Source organism: Xenopus tropicalis, chromosome 8 (assembly GCF_000004195.4).
Source record: "Xenopus tropicalis strain Nigerian chromosome 8, UCB_Xtro_10.0, whole genome shotgun sequence".
Lineage (NCBI taxonomy): Eukaryota > Metazoa > Chordata > Amphibia > Anura > Pipidae > Xenopus > Xenopus tropicalis.
Genome location: NC_030684.2, coordinates 14238509 through 14261814, shown reverse-complemented (window position 1 = coordinate 14261814; position 23306 = coordinate 14238509). Strand labels below are relative to the sequence as shown.

Below are 23306 nucleotides of genomic sequence, written 5' to 3'. Positions count from 1 at the left end.
GATACTGCCCTGAACAGTCTTCCAGTCGAGCGCTGAAAAAATAGAGAAACATTTTAGAAATTGTTTAAATAAGATAAAAACTACAGACAAATACTTTAGATATAAAATGCTGGGGCTACAGAATATCCGCTACCTGTAATACCTTTCATTCTTGTATTGCTTACCTGGCGCCAGTTGTTGCCCAGTGGGAAAACCCATTTGGTAAGGGGGATATGTAAGCCAGCGCTACAGCAGCCGTTTGTGCCTCACCCCCCATTGGCCACCAGGGAATCAGCAGTGATATCTGTAGGGCAGATCGTTACTAACAGGAATGTGAAATGGCCACAGAGGCCAGCACATGATACAGTTGGGCTCATTTATCAACACTGGGCAAAACTGCACCTGAGCAGTAACCCATAGCAACCATATAGCTATTACCTTTGTTCAGTCAGATACAGGTAGAACTATGAAAACAAACATCTGATTGGCCACAGTTTATTACCTACCCAGTGCAGAGTGTTGGTAGTTACAACCAAATCTCCTCCTCTTCCACCTCCTCCATGAGGGTGGGGCTTAATTGGAAGAAAGGGGTGGGAGGGAGGGGGCTTGGAACAAAGCGGGGGGCGGGTGGGGGCTTGTGTGGAACGAAGGGGTGGGAGAGTGGGGGCCTGGAACTAAGGGGTGGGAGGGTGGGGCTTGATTGGAAGGAAGGGGTGGGAGGGAGGGGGCTTGGAACAAAGCGGGGGGCGGGTGGGGGCTTGTGTGGAACGAAGGGGTGGGAGAGTGGGGGCCTGGAACTAAGGGGTTGGAGGGTGGGGCTTGATTGGAAGGAAGGGGTGGGAGGGAGGGGGCTTGGAACAAAGCGGGGGGCGGGTGGGGGCTTGTGTGGAACGAAGGGGTGGGAGAGTGGGGGCCTGGAACTAAGGGGTTGGAGGGTGGGACTTGATTGGAAGGAAGGGGTGGGAGGGAGGGGGCTTGGAACAAAGCGGGGGGCGGGTGGGGTCTTGTGTGGAACGAAGGGGTGGGAGAGTGGGGGCCTGGAACTAAGGGGTGGGAGGGTGGGGCTTGAGTCGAATGAAGGGGTGGGAGGGAGGGGACTGGTGTCGAGGAGGGCAAGGGAAGTTAGATCTAGGCAGGATACTGCCCTGATCAATCTTCCGGTCGAGCGCTGAAAAAATAGAGAAACATTTTAGAAATTGTTTAAATAAGATAGAAACTACAGACAAATACTTGTTCTTTAGATATAAAATGCTGGGGCTACAGAATATCCGCAACCTGTGATGGTACCTTTCATTCTTGTATTGGTTACCTGGCGCCAGTGGGAAAACCCATTTGGTAAGGGGGATATGTAAGCCAGCGCTACAGCAGCCGTTTGTGCCTCACCCCCCATTGGCCACCAGGGAATCAGCAGTGATATCTGTAGGGCAGATCGTTACTCACAGGAATGTGAAATGGCCACAGAGGCCAGCACATGATACAGTTGGGCTCATTTATCAACACTGGGCAAAACTGCACCTGGGCAGTAACCCATAGCAACCATATAGCTATTACCTTTGTTCAGTCAGCTACAGGTAGAACCATGAAAGCAAACATCTTATTGGCCACCGTGGATTACTGCCCCAGTGCAGAGTATTGGTAGTTGCCCTTCCCCCCCATAGGAAACATTTAATCAGTGCAGAGAGGTAAATAAACAGCCCCAAACCCAAAATGAAATGAGTCAGGGGCACAAGGAATGTGACACGGGGGCAGTCGTTGGTCGGAGCGCCCACTCGCTCTCTGTTGGAGATTTCAGGCTGGCAGGTGTTAGTGCCAGATTCCTGTCATATCTCCTATTTGTTGTTATATGAACCCAACCCTCGACCTTAAAGTAGAACTGCAACACCCAAATGTATATGTTTGTGCCCATAAATAAGGGGAGACAGCAGAGTTTGGGGGCAGGGTTGATGCTTGTTATGTTTTGCAGTGTCCTTTCTTTTATACCCCTCATTGCTCTGATTGCAGGACTATGTATAGTGAAGCCTTCCTGCATCTTGGCTTTAGTCTGCATGTTCTAGAAGGGCAATGAGAGATGTGGAAGGTCTGAGAGGCTGTAACGGAGGCAAAAAGTGGTGACCCACCGCCCCACTGAGCACTTGTGACATTCAGGTAAGAGTTAAATGGGGCCTACATAAGAGTTTCCATGATGTGGTGGGATTGGGGGCTGCTCGGAGGTTTAAAATGGTCTAATGATATATTGAGAGAAAAAATATTAAATTCAGCTCAAACCTCCTCAAGGTCCTCCTCCTCCTCGCTCAGTTGCTCGTCTGAGCTCTCTTCCTGGCCGGTGTCGTGGCCAGTTTGAAATGGTGACTCCTGGGAAATATAAATACAGTTTTGCAACATTAGTAAGTACAGAGCCCCAGTGGCTCCCTGCTCCCTTATTTGCACATTTGATTGGTGGATTCTAGGCCTGTGCATAAACTCAGGCTGAATATCTTCCCCCTGTACCCCAAAAAGCTTATTGCCGTGCCTGCACCTGGAGCCATTGTGTTGGCTGGAGCTATACTCAGGAGTTTCCCACCAAAATCCACTCTGTTTGCCTGAACCCAAGGCAGCGCAATGGCTCGGGGCGCCGGCAAATCAAGAAGCATTTAGGGACATGGGGTCGGATTCCCAGCCCGTGTTTATCCACAGGCCGAGAATCTACACATGTGGTGGCAGCCTATGAGTTAAATTGTATGAGTGGATGTAATCATAGCAACCAATCACATTTTTTCATTTTCTAATTTATACGAGATAGAAGACCGCTAAGTTACAGATACTGACTGTTAGGTAAATATAATTATTATCCTTTACAGATATTATTCATGAACCCTGTAGCTCAAATAAAAACACATTGGGACCCCTGCAAACTTTTTGCCCCGTACCTCACAGGTGTTGATGGGAGGGTCTCCATGTTGTTCCAAGGGTTCCTGGTTATGAAAGAAAACCTCAGATCAGCAGAGAAGACGATAAAAATAAATCTTTTTCATTCATATGTTATTTTCTGCTTACCTGCTTACCTGCTTACCTTACCTAATGAGCTGGGGCTTAAAAGCTCCCTGCTTTCCCACTAGAGCCTTTTTGAGCTAAAGGTAGGTGCAATAGGCCTTAATACTCAGTCACATTGCTTTCTGGGGGACTTTATTTGAATTGCATCACAGACTCAAAGTCATTAGACAGTGTAGGACTCACGTACAGTGAGGGGCCTTGACGTGGCACGTGAGCTTACATATTTTGGCCAAAGTGTGGTACTAACACCTCATTTTTTGTAAAAATTATTTTTAAAGGCAAACTAAGCGCTGGCAAACTTTCTTTCTCTTTGTGTATATTTAATGGCTTTTTATCGTTTATAGCAGCTGGTCAACTCCAGATTGTGGGTTGGACCGAGCGCTGGCACAATAGTGTGTTTCTAGCAGCTGGTCAACACTACAGCGTGGGTTAGACCGAGCGCTGGCGATTTCTTTCTGTGTTTTGCTTACCTGTGAGTGGCAGGGGCCGGTGTCGGGGCTCTCCTGCCCAATCACTTCTTCATCCTGTTTAAGACAGAAAAAAAGATTGTAAAAAAAATTCTCATGGCTCAAAGTAAAGCAAAGAGTTGTGGGAAAGTCTTATTTGATATAAATATATGAGAAATAGAAGGTGTATGTTGCTGTGTAACACAGGGCATAATAAGGAGGTGGGACAGACTCACCAACGCTGAAGTAGGCGGTGCCTAACAATTTGCCCCCCAAAGTGAATCTGCATTTGATATTCTCTTAAAATATCTTTCTCTATTGTGACCCTATTATTTTTTCTTACCTGACAGATGTCCTTGTCTAGGATTCCTGGAGTCTCCTGATTAAAAAAAGGTAAGAGAAAGATGTTCCATGTTGTAATAAAGAAGCTAATATACAGTCTTGTATAAAATATAGGGTGATTTTAATTTGCCCCTACTCTCCCCTCTCTTTTGCTTACCCGGCAGTTCTCTATCGCCGGCTCCATTATCGGCTCTGGGATCTCCTCCTAAGAGAAATAAAGTTACCCGATCAACTTACTATAACTTGTATATACTTGTAGTTTAGTATATAAAAAAGTCCTTGTACAAAACAAATTCACTAAACTTCCAAAAACCAAACCATTTCATGTATGTTTATTTTTTACTACTTACTTGGCAGGTGTTTTTGCCAGGGATTTCTGGTGGTTCCTGGTAAAGAGATAAAAGTCAAGTTATCAAATCAACTCAGCTTTTTAGAAAGAAGTGAAAATCAGTTATATTTAATATTCAGGGACTGGTGTTTTATTATTGAATTATTTATTACTCACGTGGCAAACGGCATTGCCAGATCCAAACGATGGTACCAGCTTAAACCTGGCGCACTTTTTGTCAGTCAAAAAAAGTCATATAAAGTTTTATACGTTCATGGTTTTTAAAAAAAAAACAACAAATTTTTAGAGAAAATACTCCAAACTATCTTAAATGTTTAGAGACAAAAAAAACAAACCGTAAAAAATCGCAAGATTTTCTCAGAAAACCTAAGTACAGGTATTGGACCCCTTATCTGGAAACCCATTATCCATAAAGTTCCGAATTATGGCATGGCCATCTCCATTTTAATCAAATAATTCATATTTTTAAAAATGATTTCCTTTTTCTCTGTAATAATAAAACAGTACCTGTACTTGATCCCAACTAAGATATAATTACCCCTTATTGGGGCAGAACAGCCCTATTGGGTTTATTTAATGGTTAAATGATTCCCTTTTCTCTGTAATAATAAAACAGTACCTGTACTTGATCCCAACTAAGATATAATTACCCCTTATTGGGGCAGAACAGCCCTATTGGGTTTATTTAATGGTTAAATGATTCCCTTTTCTCTGTAATAATAAAACAGTACCTGTACTTGATCCCAACTAAGATATAATTACCCCTTATTGGGGGCAGAACAGCCCTATTGGGTTTATTTAATGGTTAAATGATTCCCTTTTCTCTGTAATAATAAAACAGTACCTGTACTTGATCCCAACTAAGATATAATTGATCCTTATTGGAGGCAAAACAATTGTACTTGGTTTAATTACTGTTTAAATAATGTTAGCCATCTTTAGGTAGTAGATCCAAATTACGGAAAGACCCCAGGTCCCGAGCATTCTGGATAATGGGTCCCATACCTGTAAATGGGCCCCTATGTACATAGTGTAGCCTCATCAAGGTTATTGTGCATATAAATCTATAGGCAAGGAAATAACACGGCTTTGATAACACAAGTAATTAGGAAAATGGTGTTTAGGAAATGATGTTGCCCAGTTCTTACCATGGCAGATTCAGGGGTGGGATTATCTGCCCGCTTTCGTTTCCTCTGTAATGAAGAAAAAAAGTTTTATCAGAGAAAATAAATGCACAAATAGGAAAACTATAATGAAATAAATGGAGGAGTGAGTATTGAGTGACACATGAGGGATTTGGTGCAAACACAAGTATGACACTGTGTATCCCCTACACTAAAGCGGAATCAGCACTAGTGATAGTTGGGGGCACAATTAGGCTTTCCACCTTTTGTTATGTCTAATACCGGCCAGGGTGGGGGCATGTTTGCTAGGGGATAGGGGCGGAAGGGGTAATGATATCCCCGCCCACATCAAGTGAACCTAGCAGTGCAGGGTAGGGAGGCAAGTTGGGGGAGGGAATTGGAGGTGACGGGGTGGATCAGAGGCGATTGGAGGTTGGCTGGGGCCGGAGGACTAATTATTATAAATTTACAAGTACATTGCCGGTACATTTGCTGGCGAGATCCTGTAGAAGTCACTGGGAAGTGTCATAGTGAAACATTCCAACTATTCCAGTCTTAATTTTTTGAGCTTTGCGACCCATTAAAAAATGTTAAAATGATGAATTTTAGGTATTCGTGTTGTTTCGATCTTTGATCACATTTTTAATAAATAGATTTTTTAAAATAAATATGGTAACATCCGCAGTTAGTGAGTTTAGTCGAAGTAGAAAAAAAATGCAAAAAAGACACAAATATGAAATATGCCCCTTAGTCTGAGCTGCGGGCAGTCTATCAGGTCATGTGATTAGGTGTTCCCTTTCCATTTGCCCCTCCATGAAGTTTCCCACAGAATGAAATATGTCCTGTTACAGCAGAAAGAGATGAAGCCCTTACCTTGCCGAAGCAAGAGAAACAGCACTTCAGCCGCTTGAACATGTTGTTTCTATGAAGACAAAATGAAAAACATCACTTTAGCATTTCCCAATACTGTGTTCTATGTACAATTTATTTTTTCATGCGGGCGAGACTTGCTGTAGGAGAAATCATAAACTGGATTTGCTACATTACCTCTCAAATGGAGCTCCAGGTGCTGGAAAAAAAGATGGACCGGGGGGGCCGGCCGGCCGGCCCAGGGCCGGGGAACCCTAAGGGGCCCCCTCAATAGGCGCTGGCTCTCCTCTAGGCTCGTTCACTAAGGGTGGAAAAGGTGAACTGAGGAGAAACCAGAAAAAAAATCAGTATCCAAAAAGGTGGATAAGCGCCGAAGTCGCTAACCAGTCACACACTGTAGCAATCTGTATAGAGACGGGAATAAAAAGGGCAAGTCAGCTTCACGGATAATGCATTTACCCTTTTAAGGTGCAACATTGGATCAGGGGCCCCATTCAAAGTGTTCCCCCCAAATCTCACGCTTACTGACACTCAGGCCGGGATTCCATGTGGTACCTAGGGGGTTAAATTGGTACTAGGGCTAATTTACTAACATAGGTGCCTAAATGCAAGTTGCAGTTGCCAATAGCAACCAATCAGTAATTGGCTGCTACCATTCCCCTAAGGGGCATCACCATAATTTCAGAAGCACTGATTTAGATTTACCCCCTGCAATAGTAAGAAATAGTAAATCAGGCCCTGTGTCCATGGTAAGTGCAAGTACATTCAGTTACACATTAAGGTTGGTACATAAGGGCAGGGCAGATACCCGGGGGCAGAGGGGCAAAACTCTTAGCAGCCTGTCAGTACTGCCCAACCCTGGGTCTGTGTCTCCCAACCAGCGCTGGGAGTAAAGGCGCCTGCAAAGCCCATTTTAGGGGAAAATTCTCCCAATTCACTAAAATCGTTGACAGGAGCAACATCCCCTAGTCTGGGGGGGGGAGTCACCCAACTATTGCCCCTCTTTTTTAGCTAAAATAAGGGTTTTTAGGCAAAACATCTACTACAGGAGAGATGCTTGCTTACCTCTCCCCACAATGGCAACCAATGGACTCTACCAACTGTCACTTTCCTAGAGTGAAGGCAGCTCTCATCATATGACAAATTTTTATGGGCTTTATTTGCCCTTAGATGTGCAGTATATACATTGTATGTACTTATTGTGTACCCAGGTTGGTACATAAGGGCAGGGCAGATACCCGGGGGCAGAGGGGCAAAACTCTTAGGAGCCTGTCAGTACTGGGGACAACAAGCCCATTTTAGTGGAAAATTCTCCAAATTCACTAAAACCAGTGACAGGAGCAACATCCCCTAGTCTGGGGGGGGGGAGTCACCCAACTATTGCCCCTCTTTTTTAGCTAAAATAAGGGTTTTTAGGCAAAACATCTATCAGAGGAGATGTACACTTACCTCTCACCACAATGGCAACCAACGGACTGTACCAACTGTCACTTTCCTAGGGGGAAGGCAGCTCTCATCACATTGACATAACAATGCAGGCGCTGCTGTTAAAGGTTAAGGGGTATAGTTATCATGCTGTGTAAAAAGTGGAGAGAAGCATTACCGGTGATGTAGCCCAGGGCAACGAATAAGCAATTAGATTTCAACAGCTAGAAAACCAAATCAAAGCATCTGATTGGCTGCTATGAACAACATCACCGGGGATGTTTTACTCCACTTTTTACACAGCATGATAAATATACCCCTAAGTGTACCCTTTTGATGAGTGAGGTTTATATGGGCTTTGTTTGCTCTTAGATGGGCAGTACATACTGTAACTATAAACCCAGTGAGAATGAGGAATGAATGCATATTGGGGAGTTGTATCAGGAGTCAGAACCAGCAGTGCAGAGAAGAGAAAGTGAGAGACAGACACAGTGACAGTTACACATAACTATAAACCCAGTGAGAATTAGGAATGAATGGGTATTGGGAAATTTTGTCAGGAGTCAGAACCAGCAGTGCAGAGAAGTTAAAGGGACAGAAACAGTGAGAGTTACACATAACTATAAACCCAGTGAGAAAAAGGAATTAATTGATATTGGGAAGTTGTATCAGGAGTCAGAACCAGCAGTGCAGAGAAGGGAAAGGGACAGACACAGTGAGAGTTACACATAACTATAAACCCAGTGAGAATGAGGAATGAATTGATATTGGGAAGTTGTATCGGAGTCAGAACCAGGCAGTGCAGGAGAACATAAAGGGACGAGAGACACGGTGACAGTTACACTCTAACTTATAACCCAGTTGCAGAATGAGGAATTAATGATATTGGGAAAGTTTGATCATGAGTCCAAGAACCAGCAGTGCAGCAGAAGGAAAGGACAGACACAAGTCGAGAGTACCACATAACTATCAAACCCAGTGAGAATGAGGAATGAATGGGAAATTGGGGAGTTATATCAGCGAGCCAGAAACCAGCCAGTGCCAAAGAAGGGAAAGGGACAGCAGACACTGTGACAGTTACACATACACTATAAACCAGCTGAGAATGAGGAATGAATTGATATTGGCGAAGTCTGTATCAGGAGGTCAGAACAGCAGCTGCAGAGAACATAAAGGGACAGAGAGACACGGTGACAGTTACACTTTAACTATAACCCAGTTGAGAATGAGGAATTAATTGATATTGGGAAGTTGTATCAGGAGTCAGAACCAGCAGTGCAGAGAAGGGAAAGGGACAGACACAGTGACAGTTACACATAACTATAAACCCAGTGAGAATGAGGAATGAATGGAAATTGGGGAGTTGTATCAGGAGTCAGAACCAGCAGTGCAGAGAAGGGAAAGGGACAGACAGACACTGTGACAGTTACACATAACTATAAACCCAGTGAGAATGAGGAATGAATGGATATTGGGAAGTTGTATCAGGAGTCAGAACCAGCAGTGCAGAGAAGGGAAAGGGACAGAGAGACACAGTGACAGTTACACATAACTATAAACCCAGTGAGAATGAGGAATGAATGGATATTGGGAAGTTGTATCAGGAGTCAGAACCAGCAGTGCAGAGAAGGGAAAGGGACAGACAGACACAGTGACAGTTACACATAACTATAAACCCAGTGAGAATGAGGAATGAATGGATATTGGGAAGTTGTATCAGGAGTCAGAACCAGCAGTGCAGAGATGGGAAAGGGACGGACAGACACAGTGACAGTTACACATAACTATAAACCCAGTGAGAATGAGGAATGAATGGATATTGGGAAGTTGTATCAGGAGTCGGAACCAGCAGTGCAGAGAAGGGAAAGGGACAGACAGAAACAGTGACAGTTACACATAACTATAAACCCAGTGAGAATGAGGAATTAATGGATATTGGGAAGTTGTATCAGGAGTCAGAACCAGCAGTGCAGAGAAGGGAAAGGGACGGACAGACACAGTGACAGTTACACATAACTATAAACCCAGTGAGAATGAGGAATTGAATGGATATTGGGAAGTTGTATTGAGGAGTCAGAACCAGCAGTGCAGAGAAGGGAAAAGGGACAGACACAGTGACAGTTACACATAACTATAAACCCAGTGAGAATGAGGAATGAATGGATATTGGGGAAGTTGTATCAGGAGTCAGAACCAGCAGTGCAGAGAAGGGAAAGGACAGACAGACACTGTGACAGTTACATATAACTATAAACCCAGTGAGAATGAGGAATGAATGGATATTGGGGAGTTGTATCAGGAGTCAGAACCAGCAGTGCAGAGAAGGGAAAGGGACAGACAGACACTGTGACAGTTACATATAACTATAAACCCAGTGAGAATGAGGAATGAATGGATATTGGGGAGTTGTATCAGGAGTCAGAACCAGCAGTGCAGAGAAGGGAAAGGGACAGACACACACAGTGACAGTTACACATAACTATAAACCCACTGAGAATGAGGAATGAATGGATATTGGGGAGTTGTATCAGGAGTCAGAACCAGCAGTGCAGAGAAGGGAAAGGAACAGACACACACAGTGACAGTTACACCATAACTATAAACCCAGTCAGAATGGGTACTGGGAATGCCAGGGGGGCTGTAAGGTGCCACAGATAGTCACTATTTATTGGCTGGGGGGGCTGTTTGTGCCTCTGGGTACTGGGAATGCCAGGGGGGCTGTAAGGTGCCACAGACAGTCACTATTTATTGGGCTGGGGGGGGCTGTTTGTGCCTCTGGGTACTGGGAATGCCAGGGGGGCTGTAAGGTGCCACAGACAGTCACTATTTATTGGGCTGGGGGGGCTGTTTGTGCCTCTGGGTACTGGGAATGCCAGGGGGGCTGTAAGGTGCCACAGACAGTCACTATTTATTGGGCTGGGGGGGGCTGTTTTGTTGCCTCTGGGTACTGGAATGCCAGGGGGGCTGTAAGGTGCCCACAGACAGTCACTATTTATTGGGCTGGGGGGGGCTGTTTGTGCCTCTGGGTACTGGGAATGCCAGGGGGGCTGTAAGGTGCCACAGACAGTCACTATTTATTGGGCTGGGGGGGCTGTTTGTCCTCTGGGTACTGGGAATGCCAGGGGGGCTGTAAGGTGCCACAGACAGTCACTATTTATTGGGCTGGGGGGGCTGTTTGTGCCTCTGGGTACTGGGAATGCCAGGGGGGCTGTAAGGTGCCACAGACAGTCACTATTTATTGGGCTGGGGGGGCTGTTTGTGCCTCTGGGTACTGGGAATGCCAGGGGGGCTGTAAGGTGCCACAGACAGTCACTATTTATTGGCTGGGGGGGGGCTGTTTGTGCTCTGGTACTGGGAATGCCAGGGGGGCTGTAAGGTTGCCACAGACAGTCACTATTTATTGGGCTGGGGGGCTGGTTTGTGTCTCTGGATACTGGGAATGCCAGGGGGGCTGGTAGGTGCCACAGACAGTCACTATTTATTGGGCTGGGGGGGCTGTTTGTGCCTCTGGGGTACTGGGAATGCCAGGGGGGCTGTAAGGTGCCACAGACAGTCACTATTTATTGGGCTGGGGGGGCTGTTTGTTCCTCTGGGTACTGGAATGCCAGGGGGCTGTAAGGTGCCACAGACAGTCACTATTTATTGGGCTGGGGGGGCTGTTTGTGCCTCTGGGTACTGGGAATGCCAGGGGGGCTGTAAGGTGCCACAGACAGTCACTATTTATTGGGCTGGGGGGGCTGTTTGTGCCTCTGGGTACTGGGAATGCCAGGGGGGCTGTAAGGTGCCACAGACAGTCACTATTTATTGGGCTGGGGGGGGCTGTTTGTGCCTCTGGGTACTGGGAATGCCAGGGGGGCTGTAAGGTGCCACAGACAGTCACTATTTATTGGGCTGGGGGGGCTGTTTGTGCCTCTGGGTACTGGGAATGCCAGGGGGGCTGTAAGGTGCCACAGACAGTCACTATTTATTGGGCTGGGGGGGCTGTTTGTGCCTCTGGGTACTGGGAATGCCAGGGGGGCTGTAAGGTGCCACAGACAGTCACTATTTATTGGGCTGGGGGGGCTGTTTGTGCCTCTGGGTACTGGGAATGCCAGGGGGGCTGTAAGGTGCCACAGACAGTCACTATTTATTGGGCTGGGGGGGCTGTTTGTGCCTCTGGGTACTGGGAATGCCAGGGGGCTGTAAGGTGCCACAGACAGTCACTATTTATTGGGCTGGGGGGCTGGTTTGTGCCTCTGGGTACTGGGAATAGCCAGGGGGCTGTAAGGTGCCACAGACAGTCACTATTTATTTGGCTGGGGGGGCTGTTTGTGCCTCTGGGTACTGGGAATGCCAGGGGGCTGTAAGGTGCCACAGACAGTCACTATTTATTGGGCTGGGGGGGGCTGTTTGTGCCTCTGGGTACTGGGAATGCCAGGGGGCTTGTAAGGTGCCACAGACAGTCTCTATTTATTTGGCTGGGGGGGCTGTTTGTGCCTCTGGGTACTGGGGAATGCCAGGGGGGCTGTAAGGTGCTACAGACAGTCACTATTTATTGGCTGGGGGGCTGTTTGTTCCCTCTGGTACTGGGAATGCCAGGGGGGCTGTAAGGTGCCCACAGACATCACTATTTTATTGGGTGGGGGGGGGCTGTTTGTGCCTCTGGGTACTGGGAATGCAGGGGGGCTGTAAGGTGCCACAGACAGTCACTATTTATTGGGCTGGGGGGGCTGTTTGTGCCTCTGGGTACTGGGAATGCCAGGGGGCTGTAAGGTGCCACAGACAGTCACTATTTATTGGGCTGGGGGGGCTGTTTGTGCCTCTGGGTACTGGGAATGCCAGGGGGGCTGTAAGGTGCCACAGACAGTCACTATTTATTGGGCTGGGGGGGCTGTTTGTGCCTCTGGGTACTGGGAATGCCAGGGGGCTGTAAGGTGCCACAGACAGTCACTATTTATTGGGCTGGGGGGCTGTTTGTGCCTCTGGGTACTGGGAATGCCAGGGGGGCTGTAAGGTGCCACAGACAGTCACTATTTATTGGGCTGGGGGGGGCTGTTTGTGCCTCTGGGTACTGGGAATGCCAGGGGGGCTGTAAGGTGCCACAGACAGTCACTATTTATTGGGCTGGGGGGGCTGTTTGTGCCTCTGGGTACTGGGAATGCCAGGGGGGCTGTAAGGTGCCACAGACAGTCACTATTTATTGGGCTGGGGGGGCTGTTTGTGCCTCTGGGTACTGGGAATGCCAGGGGGGCTGTAAGGTGCCACAGACAGTCACTATTTATTGGGCTGGGGGGGCTGTTTGTGCCTCTGGGTACTGGGAATGCCAGGGGGGCTGTAAGGTGCCACAGACAGTCACTATTTATTGGGCTGGGGGGGCTGTTTGTGCCTCTGGGTACTGGGAATGCCAGGGGGGCTGTAAGGTGCCACAGACAGTCACTATTTATTGGGCTGGGGGGGCTGTTTGTGCCTCTGGGTACTGGGAATGCCAGGGGGGCTGTAAGGTGCCACAGACAGTCACTATTTATTGGGCTGGGGGGGCTGTTTGTGCCTCTGGGTACTGGGAATGCCAGGGGGGCTGTAAGGTGCCACAGACAGTCACTATTTATTGGGCTGGGGGGGGCTGTTTGTGCCTCTGGGTACTGGGAATGCCAGGGGGGCTGTAAGGTGCCACAGACAGTCACTATTTATTGGGCTGGGGGGGGCTGTTTGTGCCTCTGGGTACTGGGAATGCCAGGGGGGCTGTAAGGTGCCACAGACAGTCACTATTTATTGGGCTGGGGGGGGGCTGTTTGTGCCTCTGGGTACTGGGAATGCCAGGGGGGCTGTAAGGTGCCACAGACAGTCACTATTTATTGGGCTGGGGGGGCTGTTTGTGCCTCTGGGTACTGGGAATGCCAGGGGGGCTGTAAGGTGCCACAGACAGTCACTATTTATTGGGCTGGGGGGGGCTGTTTGTGCCTCTGGGTACTGGGAATGCCAGGGGGCTGTAAGGTGCCACAGACAGTCACTATTTATTGGCTGGGGGGGCTGTTTGTGCCTCTGGGTACTGGGAATGCCAGGGGGGCTGTAAGGTGCCACAGACAGTCACTATTTATTGGGCTGGGGGGGCTGTTTGTGCCTCTGGGTACTGGGAATGCCAGGGGGGCTGTAAGGTGCCACAGACAGTCACTATTTATTGGGCTGGGGGGCTGTTTTGTGCCTCTGGTACTGGGAATGCCAGGGGGGCTGTAAGGTGCCACAGACAGTCACTATTTATTGGGCTGGGGGGGCTGTTTTGTGCTCTGGGTACTGGAATGCCAGGGGGGCTGTAAGGTGCCACAGACAGTCACTATTTATTGGGCTGGGGGGGCTGTTTTTGCCTCTGGGTACTGGGAATGCCAGGGGGCTGTAAGGTGCCACAGACAGTCACTATTATTGGGCTGGGGGGGCTGTTTGTGCCTCTGGGTACTGGGAATGCCAGGGGGGCTGTAAGGTGCCACAGACAGTCACTATTTATTGGGCTGGGGGGGCTGTTTGTGCCTCTGGGTACTGGAATGCCAGGGGGCTGTAAGGTGCCACAGACAGTCACTATTTATGGGCTGGGGGCTGTTTGTGCCTCTGGGTACTGGAATGCCAGGGGGGCTGTTAAGTGCCACAGACAGTCACTATTTATTGGGCTGGGGGGGCTGGTTTGTGTCCTCTGGGTACTGGGAATGCCAGGGGGGCTGTAAGGTGCCACAGACAGTCACTATTTATTGGGCTGGGGGGCTGTTTGTGCCTCTGGGTACTGGAATGCCAGGGGGCTGTAAGGTGCCACAGACAGTCACTATTTATTGGGCTGGGGGGGCTGTTTGTGCCTCTGGGTACTGGGAATGCCAGGGGGCTGTAAGGTGCTACAGACAGTTACTAGTTATTGGGCTGGGGGGCTGTTTGTGCCTCTGGGTACTGGGAATGCCAGGGGGGCTGTAAGGAGAAGAGAAAAAGACAGACAAACATAGTGACAGTTACACATAACTATAAACCCAGTGAGAATGAGGAATGAATGGATATTCGGGAGTTTTATCAGGAGTCAGAACCAGCAGTGCAGATAGAAAAAATGAATATTTTGTGCCTATTCTCATACACCTTATAGTAGTGCTTGTAGAACTATTTTTATCTGTATTAAAAAAAGATAAAGATGAGAACGGAAGACAAAGAGTTCAGGATGAGAGATGAGATGGATGTGCTTTTTTCCTCTACCTAAGAGGCTTTTTTGGGTACAGGGACCCCCTTATCTCATAATAATGAACCCCCTACTGTTAACGATAAGGATATTAGCAGTCACTGAGGGGTTCTGTGCCCATATAAAGGCACAAGGCTGCAGGCTGAGTTATACAGGGAACTCTGAGTATCACTCATGTATTATAAGGGATAATGTACCCCCTACTGTAAATGATAAGGATATTAGCAGTCACTGAGGGGTTTCTGTGCCATATAAAGGCACAAAGGCTGCAGGCTGAGTTATACAGGGAACTCTGAGTATCACTCATGTATTATAAGGGATAATGTACCCCCTACTGTAAATGATAAGGATATTAGCAGTCACTGAGGGGTTCTGTGACCATATAAAGGCACAAGGCTGCAGGCTGAGTTATACAGGGAACTCTGAGTATCACTCATTTATTATAAGGGATAATGTACCCCCTATTGTAAATGATAAGGATATTAGAAGTTACTGTGGGGTTCTATGACCATATAAAGGCACAAGGCTGCAGTCTGAGTTATACAGGGAACACTGAGTATCACTCATGTATTATAAGGGATAATGTACCCCCTACTGTAAATGATAAGGATATTAGCAGACACTGAGGGGTTCTGTGCCCATATAAAGGCACAAGGCTGCAGGCTGAGTTATACAGGGAACTCTGAGTATCACTCATGTATTATAAGGGATAATGTACCCCCTACTGTAAATGATAAGGATATTAGCAGTCACTGAGGGGTTCTGTGCCCATATAAAGGCACAAGGCTGCAGGCTGAGTTATACAGGGAACTCTGAGTATCACTCATGTATTATAAGGGATAATGTACCCCCTACTGTAAATGATAAGGATATTAGCAGACACTGAGGGGTTCTATGCCCATATAAAGGCACAAGGCTGCAGGCTGAGTTATACAGGGAACTCTGAGTATCACTCATGTATTATAAGGGATAATGTACCCCCTACTGTAAATGATAAGGATATTAGCAGTCACTGAGGGGTTCTGTGCCCATATAAAGGCACAAGGCTGCAGGCTGAGTTATACAGGGAACTCTGAGTATCACTCATGTATTATAAGGGATAATGTACCCCCTACTGTAAATGATAAGGATATTAGAAGTCACTGAGGGGTTCTGTGCCCATATAAAGGCACAAGGCTGCAGGCTGAGTTATACAGGGAACTCTGAGTATCACTCATGTATTATAAGGGATAATGTACCCCCTACTGTAAATGATAAGGATATTAGCAGTCACTGAGGGGTTCTGTGCCCATATAAAGGCACAAGGCTGCAGGCTGAGTTATACAGGGAACTCTGAGTATCACTCATGTATTATAAAGGATATTGTACCCCCTACTGTAAATGATAAGGATATTAGAAGTCACTGAGGGGTTCTGTGCCCATATAAAGGCACAAGGCTGCAGGCTGAGTTATACAGGGAACTCTGAGTATCACTCATGTATTATAAGGGATAATGTACCCCCTACTGTAAATGATAAGGATATTAGCAGTCACTGAGGGGTTCTGTGCCCATATAAAGGCACAAGGCTGCAGGCTGAGTTATACAGGGAACTCTGAGTATCACTCATGTATTATAAGGGATAATGTACCCCCTACTGTAAATGATAAGGATATTAGAAGTTACTGAGGGGTTCTATGACCATATAAAGGCACAAGGCTGCAGTCTGAGTTATACAGGGAACACTGAGTATCACTCATGTATTATAAGGGATAATGTACCCCCTACTGTAAATGATAAGGATATTAGCAGTCACTGAGGTATTCTGTGCCCATATAAAGGCACAAGGCTGCAGGCTGAGTTATACAGGGAACTCTGAGTATCACTCATGTATTATAAGGGATAATGTACCCCCTACTGTAAATGATAAGGATATTAGAAGTTACTGAGGGGTTCTGTGCCCATATAAAGGCACAAGGCTGCAGGCTGATTAATACAGGGAACTCTGAGTATCACTCATGTATTATAAGGGATAATGTACCCCCTACTGTAAATGATAAGGATATTAGAAGTTACTGAGGGGTTCTGTGCCCATATAAAGGCACAAGGCTGCAGGCTGAGTTATACAGGGAACTCTGAGTATCACTCATGTATTATAAGGGATAATGTACCCCCTACTGTAAATGATAAGGATATTAGCAGTCACTGAGGGGTTCTGTGCCCATATAAAGGCACAAGGCTGCAGGCTGAGTTATACAGGGAACTCTGAGTATCACTCATGTATTATAAGGGATAATGTACCCCCTACTGTAAATGATAAGGATATTAGCAGACACTGAGGGGTTCTGTGCCCATGTAAAGGCACAAGGCTGCAGGCTGAGTTATACAGGGTGTGGTTTTAAAAGGGGGAATGGTCAAAACTGGCTTCCATTATCGGCCCTCCACCATGTATGTATATCTTTATTTATAAAGCGCTACTTATGTACGCAGCGCTGTACAGTAGAATACATTAATACAAACAGGTTGTTTATAAGATAATAGATAAATACAAAGTATAATAATACATACAGATAAATACAGCAGAAATAAGTTAAGAGTCGAGGACACAAGAGGAAGGAGGTCCCTGACCCGTAGAGCTTACAATCTATATAGGCCAGAAAAATTCCAGTCCTCGGTACCACAGAAGTTGGACAGCACTGAGTTACTGAGAGCTGTGCAGGTAATACAAAATAAGAATACACAGGAAGTGCAACCCCATCCCTCCCATCTTTGCTTCACCACTAACAGCAGTGAGGATTGGATACACTGGGAGCTGAAGTCTGAACTTCCTCCCGGTCCATCCAATCCCCACACGGCTTGTCCGGGACTTAAACTTTGATGAAAAACCCAGCAGGACAGAGAGCTGTGCAGGGGAAAGAAGATGCAGGGATTCCTGTCAGAGGGAACATGTATGTAAGGGGGGAAGGGAGGGGGGAGTGAGGGGCACAGAGAAGGGAAAACAGGAGAGACTGGCACCTTTAGTGGGTACATGGAGGGGCATATGCCATATGTCCCCCCCCCCACCAAGTAAAAACACCTGCTCCTGCCTTTGTGGCTCCCCAAGTCACCCTGGGGGCAATAGACTGACACAGGCCTGTGAGGGGCAATGCAGCCGCCACGCTGCCAGGCTCTTACTAACGGGGAGGCCATGTTGGGGCTAGTTGCTGGGGGGCAGATAAAGCCCCTCTCCTACTGCTGTTACTGCCAGGGCTCTTACGGAACTCACTGATGCACCAACGCAGGGAACCTATGTGCCCCCCTAACCCTGCCTGTGATCTGCATCCTGTGCCCTCACTACTACTCAGTATGGGGGGGCTTAATGTTATCTCCCCCCCCAACCCCCATCTGCCATTTTACCCATACCCGCACATACTCATACCCCACATACCCCCCAAGGCATGGAGTTACATTGGCTTTAAATTTGGAATGAGATTAAAAAAATAGCAAATAATTCCCCTTTGCCATTTAACATTTTATTCTTGAACCAACAAAAAAGCACCAATAAGGCCTAATAGGAGCTAAGCAGGGTTTCTCCTACTTGGGTGCTATTCTCCTGCCTACCACAAGGTGGGGCTACTGAGAACATTGGGCAGCACGAAAGATTTCTGAGCCCTTTCTGAACTCTATCATGCTGAGATCTTCAGGCAAACCTTAAGGCAGCCTTCAGGAGACCTGATTTTTTGAAGGGTAATAGGATCTGGGGTTTCAAAGATCATTTTCTTTCATTGTATTTAATTAATTTGGCGATAAGGTTCTCGCTGCTTCTCACCGTGTGTATTTAATGTATTTTGTGAGAAGTTAATGAAGTTCTTATTGCCCATTTTCCAGGGATCGTACCGGCAAGTGTGGAGTTAATGGAGCAGTACATCAGGGTAGGGGCCCATTTCTGGCCAGACTATAGGGGTGCGGGCACATACCATGAGCAGGAGAGGAGGAGGATCAGAGAGGAGCTGCAGCAGGTGAGTATGGAGAGGAATTCATCTATATTAACCCTTAGCAGTGTGTTTGCTCCCTGCTGTGTCTCATAAGCCCCCTCTGCCTCTGTCCCCTACCAACTCCCTGGTAAGGGTTATGGCACACTAGGCATTATACATGGTGTTGGCACTGCGTATATACTGGCTGTGTTACCTGTGGGCATTATACATGGTGTTGGCACTGCGTATATACTGGCTGTGTGCCCTGTGGGCATTATACATGGTGTTGGCACTGCGTATATACTGGCTGTGTGCCCTGTGGGCATTATACATGGTTTTTACACTGCGTATATACTGGCTGTGTGCCCTGTGGGCATTATACATGGTGTTGGCACTGCGTATATACTGGCTGTGTGCCCTGTGGGCATTATACATGGTATTGGCACTGCGTATATACTGGCTGTGTGCCCTGTGGGCATTATACATGGTGTTTACACTGCGTATATACTGGCTGTGTGCCCTGTGGGCATTATACATGGTGTTTACACTGCGTATATACTGGCTGTGTGCCCTGTGGGCATTATACATGGTGTTGGCACTGCGTATATACTGGCTGTGTGCCCTGTGGGCATTATACATGGTGTTGGCACTGTGTATATACTGGCTGTGTGCCCTGTGGGCATTATACATGGTGTTGGCACTGCGTATATACTGGCTATGTACCCTGTGGGCATTATACATGGTGTTGGCATTAGAGTTCAGTAGGAATACTTATATAGCAGGTAGGGTGCCCTCATATCTGTATCTATGGCTCCCTGTATCTTTCAGCCCCATCAGGTACATATTAACCAATTATGTCCCTCAGCAGAACCCACTCAACTCCCTGCAGAGATCTTAACCCATTTAATTTTTCAACTAAAGCTCTCTGTCAGCAACACCGCCCAGTTTTACCCCAACCTGCCATTTTTATCAGCCCCCCCAGCAGTATTAATTACCCCGTTACACAATTGGTCACCTTAAGCAGAATGAGGCATAGGAGACCCCCCAATATTCACCATAGGGATTCAAGAAAAACACAGAGACATGTTTATGGGGAAACCTGTTGGTGGGCACAGGATTTATTTAGATGTAGATAAGTGGGGGTTGGGCATTCCTAAAAGCCAGTGATCCAGAGGAAGGCAAAAAATCCCTGGCACTGGGCCAATTTGTACCGAGGGTAAAAATTCCTTCCTGACCCCTAGAAACGGCAGTCGGGTTTACTCCCTGGATCAGGGCTTTATATGTTATGGCGGGGGCTTTCGTTGAAGGGGCGGGCGGGTGGATTAAATGGAAGGGGCGGGCGGCGGCGGGTGGATTAAATGGAAGGGGCGGGTGGGCGGGTGGATTAAATGGAAGGGGCGGGTGGATTAAATGGAAGGGGCGGGTGGGCGGGTGGATTAAATGGAAGGGGCGGGCGGATTAAATGGAAGGGGCGGCGCGGGTGGATTAAATGGAAGGGGCGGGCGGGCGGGTGGATTAAATGGAAGGGGCGGGCGGGCGGGTGGATTAAATGGAAGGGCGGGCGGGCGGTGGATTAAATGGAAGGGGCGGGCGGGCGGGTGGATTAAATGGAAGGGGCGGGCGGGCGGGTGGATTAAATGGAAGGGGCGGGCGGGCGGGTGGATTAAATGGAAGGGGCGGGCGGGCGGGTGGATTAAATGGAAGGGGCGGGCGGGCGGGTGGATTTAATGGAAGGGCGGGCGGGCGGGTGGATTTAATGGAATTTAATGGAAGGGGCGGGCGGGCGGGTGGATTTAATGGAAGGGGGGCGGCGGGCGGGTGGATTTAATGGAAGGGGCGGGCGGGCGGGTGGATTTAATGGAAGGGGCGGGCGGGCGCGGCCCGGGCCACTAAATCCCCCGCCCTCCCGCCCCTTCCACTAAATCCCCCGCCCTCCCGCCCCTTCCACTAAATCCCCCGCCCTCCCGCCCCTTCCACTAAATCCCCCGCCCGCCCTCCCGCCCCTTCCACTAAATCCCCCGCCCTCCCGCCCCTTCCACTAAATCCCCCGCCCTCCCGCCCCTTCCACTAAATCCCCCGCCTCCCGCCCCTTCCACTAAATCCCCCGCCCTCCCGCCCCTTCCACTAAATCCCCCGCCCTCCCGCCCTTCCACTAAATCCCCCGCCCTTCCACTAAATCCCCGCCCTCCCGCCCCTTCCACTAAATCCCCCGCCCTCCCGCCCCTTCCACTAAATCCCCCGCCCTCCCGCCCCTTCCACTAAATCCCCCGCCCTCCCGCCCCTTCCACTAAATCCCCGCCCGCCCGCCCCTTCCACTAAATCCCCCGCCCTTCCACTAAATCCCCCGCCCTCCCGCCCCTTCCACTAAATCCCCCGCCCTCCCGCCCCTTCCACTAAATCCCCCGCCCGCCCGCCCTTCCACTAAATCCCCCGCCCCCCGCCCCTTCCACTAAATCCCCGCCGCCCGCCCCTTCCACTAAATCCCCGCCCGCCCGCCCCTTCCACTAAATCCCCGCCCGCCCGCCCTTCCACTAAATCCCCCGCCCGCCCGCCCCTTCCACTAAATCCCCCGCCCGCCCGCCCCTTCCACTAAATCCCCCGCCCGCCCGCCCCTTCCACTAAATCCCCCGCCCCCGCCCTTCCACTAAATCCCCCGCCCTCCCGCCCCTTCCACTAAATCCCCCGCCCTCCCGCCCCTTCCACTAAATCCCCCGCCTCCCGCCCCTTCCACTAAATCCCCCGCCCCTTCCACTAAATCCCCCGCCCTCCCGCCCCTTCCACTAAATCCCCGCCCTCCCGCCCCTTCCACTAAATCCCCGCCCGCCCGCCCCTTCCACTAAATCCCCGCCCGCCCCTTCCACTAAATCCCCCGCCCGCCCGCCCCTTCCACTAAATCCCCCGCCCGCCCGCCCCTAAATCCCCCGCCCGCCCGCCCCTTCCACTAAATCCCCCGCCCGCCCGCCCCTTCCAGCCCGCCCCTTCCACTAAATCCCCCGCCCGTGGGCGGGTGGATTTAATGGAAGAGGCGGGCGGGCGGGTGGATTTAATGGAAGGGCGGGCGGGGATTTAATGGAAGGGGCGGGCGGGCGGGTGGATTTAATGGAAGGGGCGGGCGGGCGGGTGGATTTAATGGAAGGGGCGGGCGGGAGGGTGGATTTAATGGAAGGGGCGGAGGGCGGTTGGATTTAGTGGAAGGGGCGGGAGGGCGGGTGGATTTAGTGGAAGGGGCGGGAGGGCGGTGGATTTAGTGGAAGGGGCGGGAGGGCGGGTGGATTTAGTGGAAGGGCGGGTGGATTCAGTGGAAGGGGCGGGTGGATTCAGTGGAAGGGGCGGATTCAGTGGAAGGGGCGGGAGGGCGGGTGGATTCAGTGGAAGGGGCGGGAGGGCGGGTGGATTCAGTGGAAGGGCGGGCGGGTGGATTCAGTGGAAGGGGCGGGTGGATTCAGTGGAAGGGGCGGGAGGGCGGTGGATTCAGTGGAAGGGGCGGAGGGCGGGTGGATTCAGTGGAAGGGGCGGGAGGGCGGGTGGATTCAGTGGAAGGGGCGGGCGGGCGGGTGGATTCAGTGGAAGGGGCGGGCGGGTGGGCGGGTGGATTCAGTGGAAGGGGCGGGCGGGCGGGTGGATTCAGTGGAAGGGGCGGGGGCGGGTGGATTCAGTGGAAGGGCGGGGTGGAAGCGGGCGGGCGGGTGGATTCAGTGGAAGGGGCGGGCGGCGGGTGGATTCAGTGGAAGGGCGGGCGGGCGGGTGGATTCAGTGGAAGGGGCGGGGATTCAGTGGAAGGGGCGGGCGGATTCAGTGGAAGGGCGGGCGGGTGGATTCAGTGGAAGGGGCGGGCGGGCGGGTGGATTCAGTGGAAGGGGCGGGCGGGCGGGTGGATTCAGTGGAAGGGGCGGGCGGCGGGTGGATTCAGTGGAAGGGGCGGGCGGGCGGGTGGATTCAGTGGAAGGGGCGGGCGGGCGGGTGGATTCAGTGGAGGGGCGGGCGGGTGGATTCAGTGGAAGGGGCGGCGGGCGGTGGATTCAGTGGAAGGGCGGGCGGTGGATTCAGTGGAAGGGGCGGGCGGGCGGGTGGATTCAGTGGAAGGGCGGGCGGCGGGTGGATTCAGTGGAAGGGGCGGGCGGCGGGGGATTCAGTGGAAGGGGCGGCGGGCGGGGGATTTGGAAGGGGCGGGCGGGCGGGATTCAGTGGAAGGGGCGGGCGGGCGGGGATTTAGTGGAAGGGGCGGGCGGGCGGGGATTTAGTGGAAGGGCGGCGGGGATTTAGTGGAAGGGGGCGGATTTAGTGGAAGGGGCGGGCGGCGGGGATTTAGTGGAAGGGGCGGGCGGGCGGGGATTTAGTGGAAGGGGCGGGTTAGTGGAAGGGGCGGCGGCGGGGGATTTAGTGGAAGGGCGGCGGGCGGGGGATTAGTGGAAGGGGCGGGCGGCGGGGATTTAGTGGAAGGGGCGGGTGGAAGGGGCGGGGGCGGGGGATTTAGTGGAAGGGCGGGCGGGCGGGGATTTAGTGGAAGGGGCGGCGGGCGGGGGATTTAGTGGAAGGGGCGGGCGGGATTTAGTGGAAGGGGCGGGCGGGCGGGGATTTAGTGGAAGGGGCGGCGGGCGGGGGATTTAGTGGAAGGGGCGGGCGGGCGGGGG

General features: G+C 50.3%; 1 long non-coding RNA gene across 1 annotated transcript; it reads left to right on the top strand.

Moving 5' to 3' along the window:
- The first annotated feature begins 3807 nt into the window (after nt 1–3807).
- Nucleotides 3808–4034, top strand: LOC116407044. Its single transcript, XR_004220018.1, has 2 exons — nt 3808–3848; nt 3962–4034. It is a non-coding gene; the product is annotated as an uncharacterized LOC116407044 (long non-coding RNA).
- Nucleotides 4035–23306: the final 19272 nt, after the last annotated feature.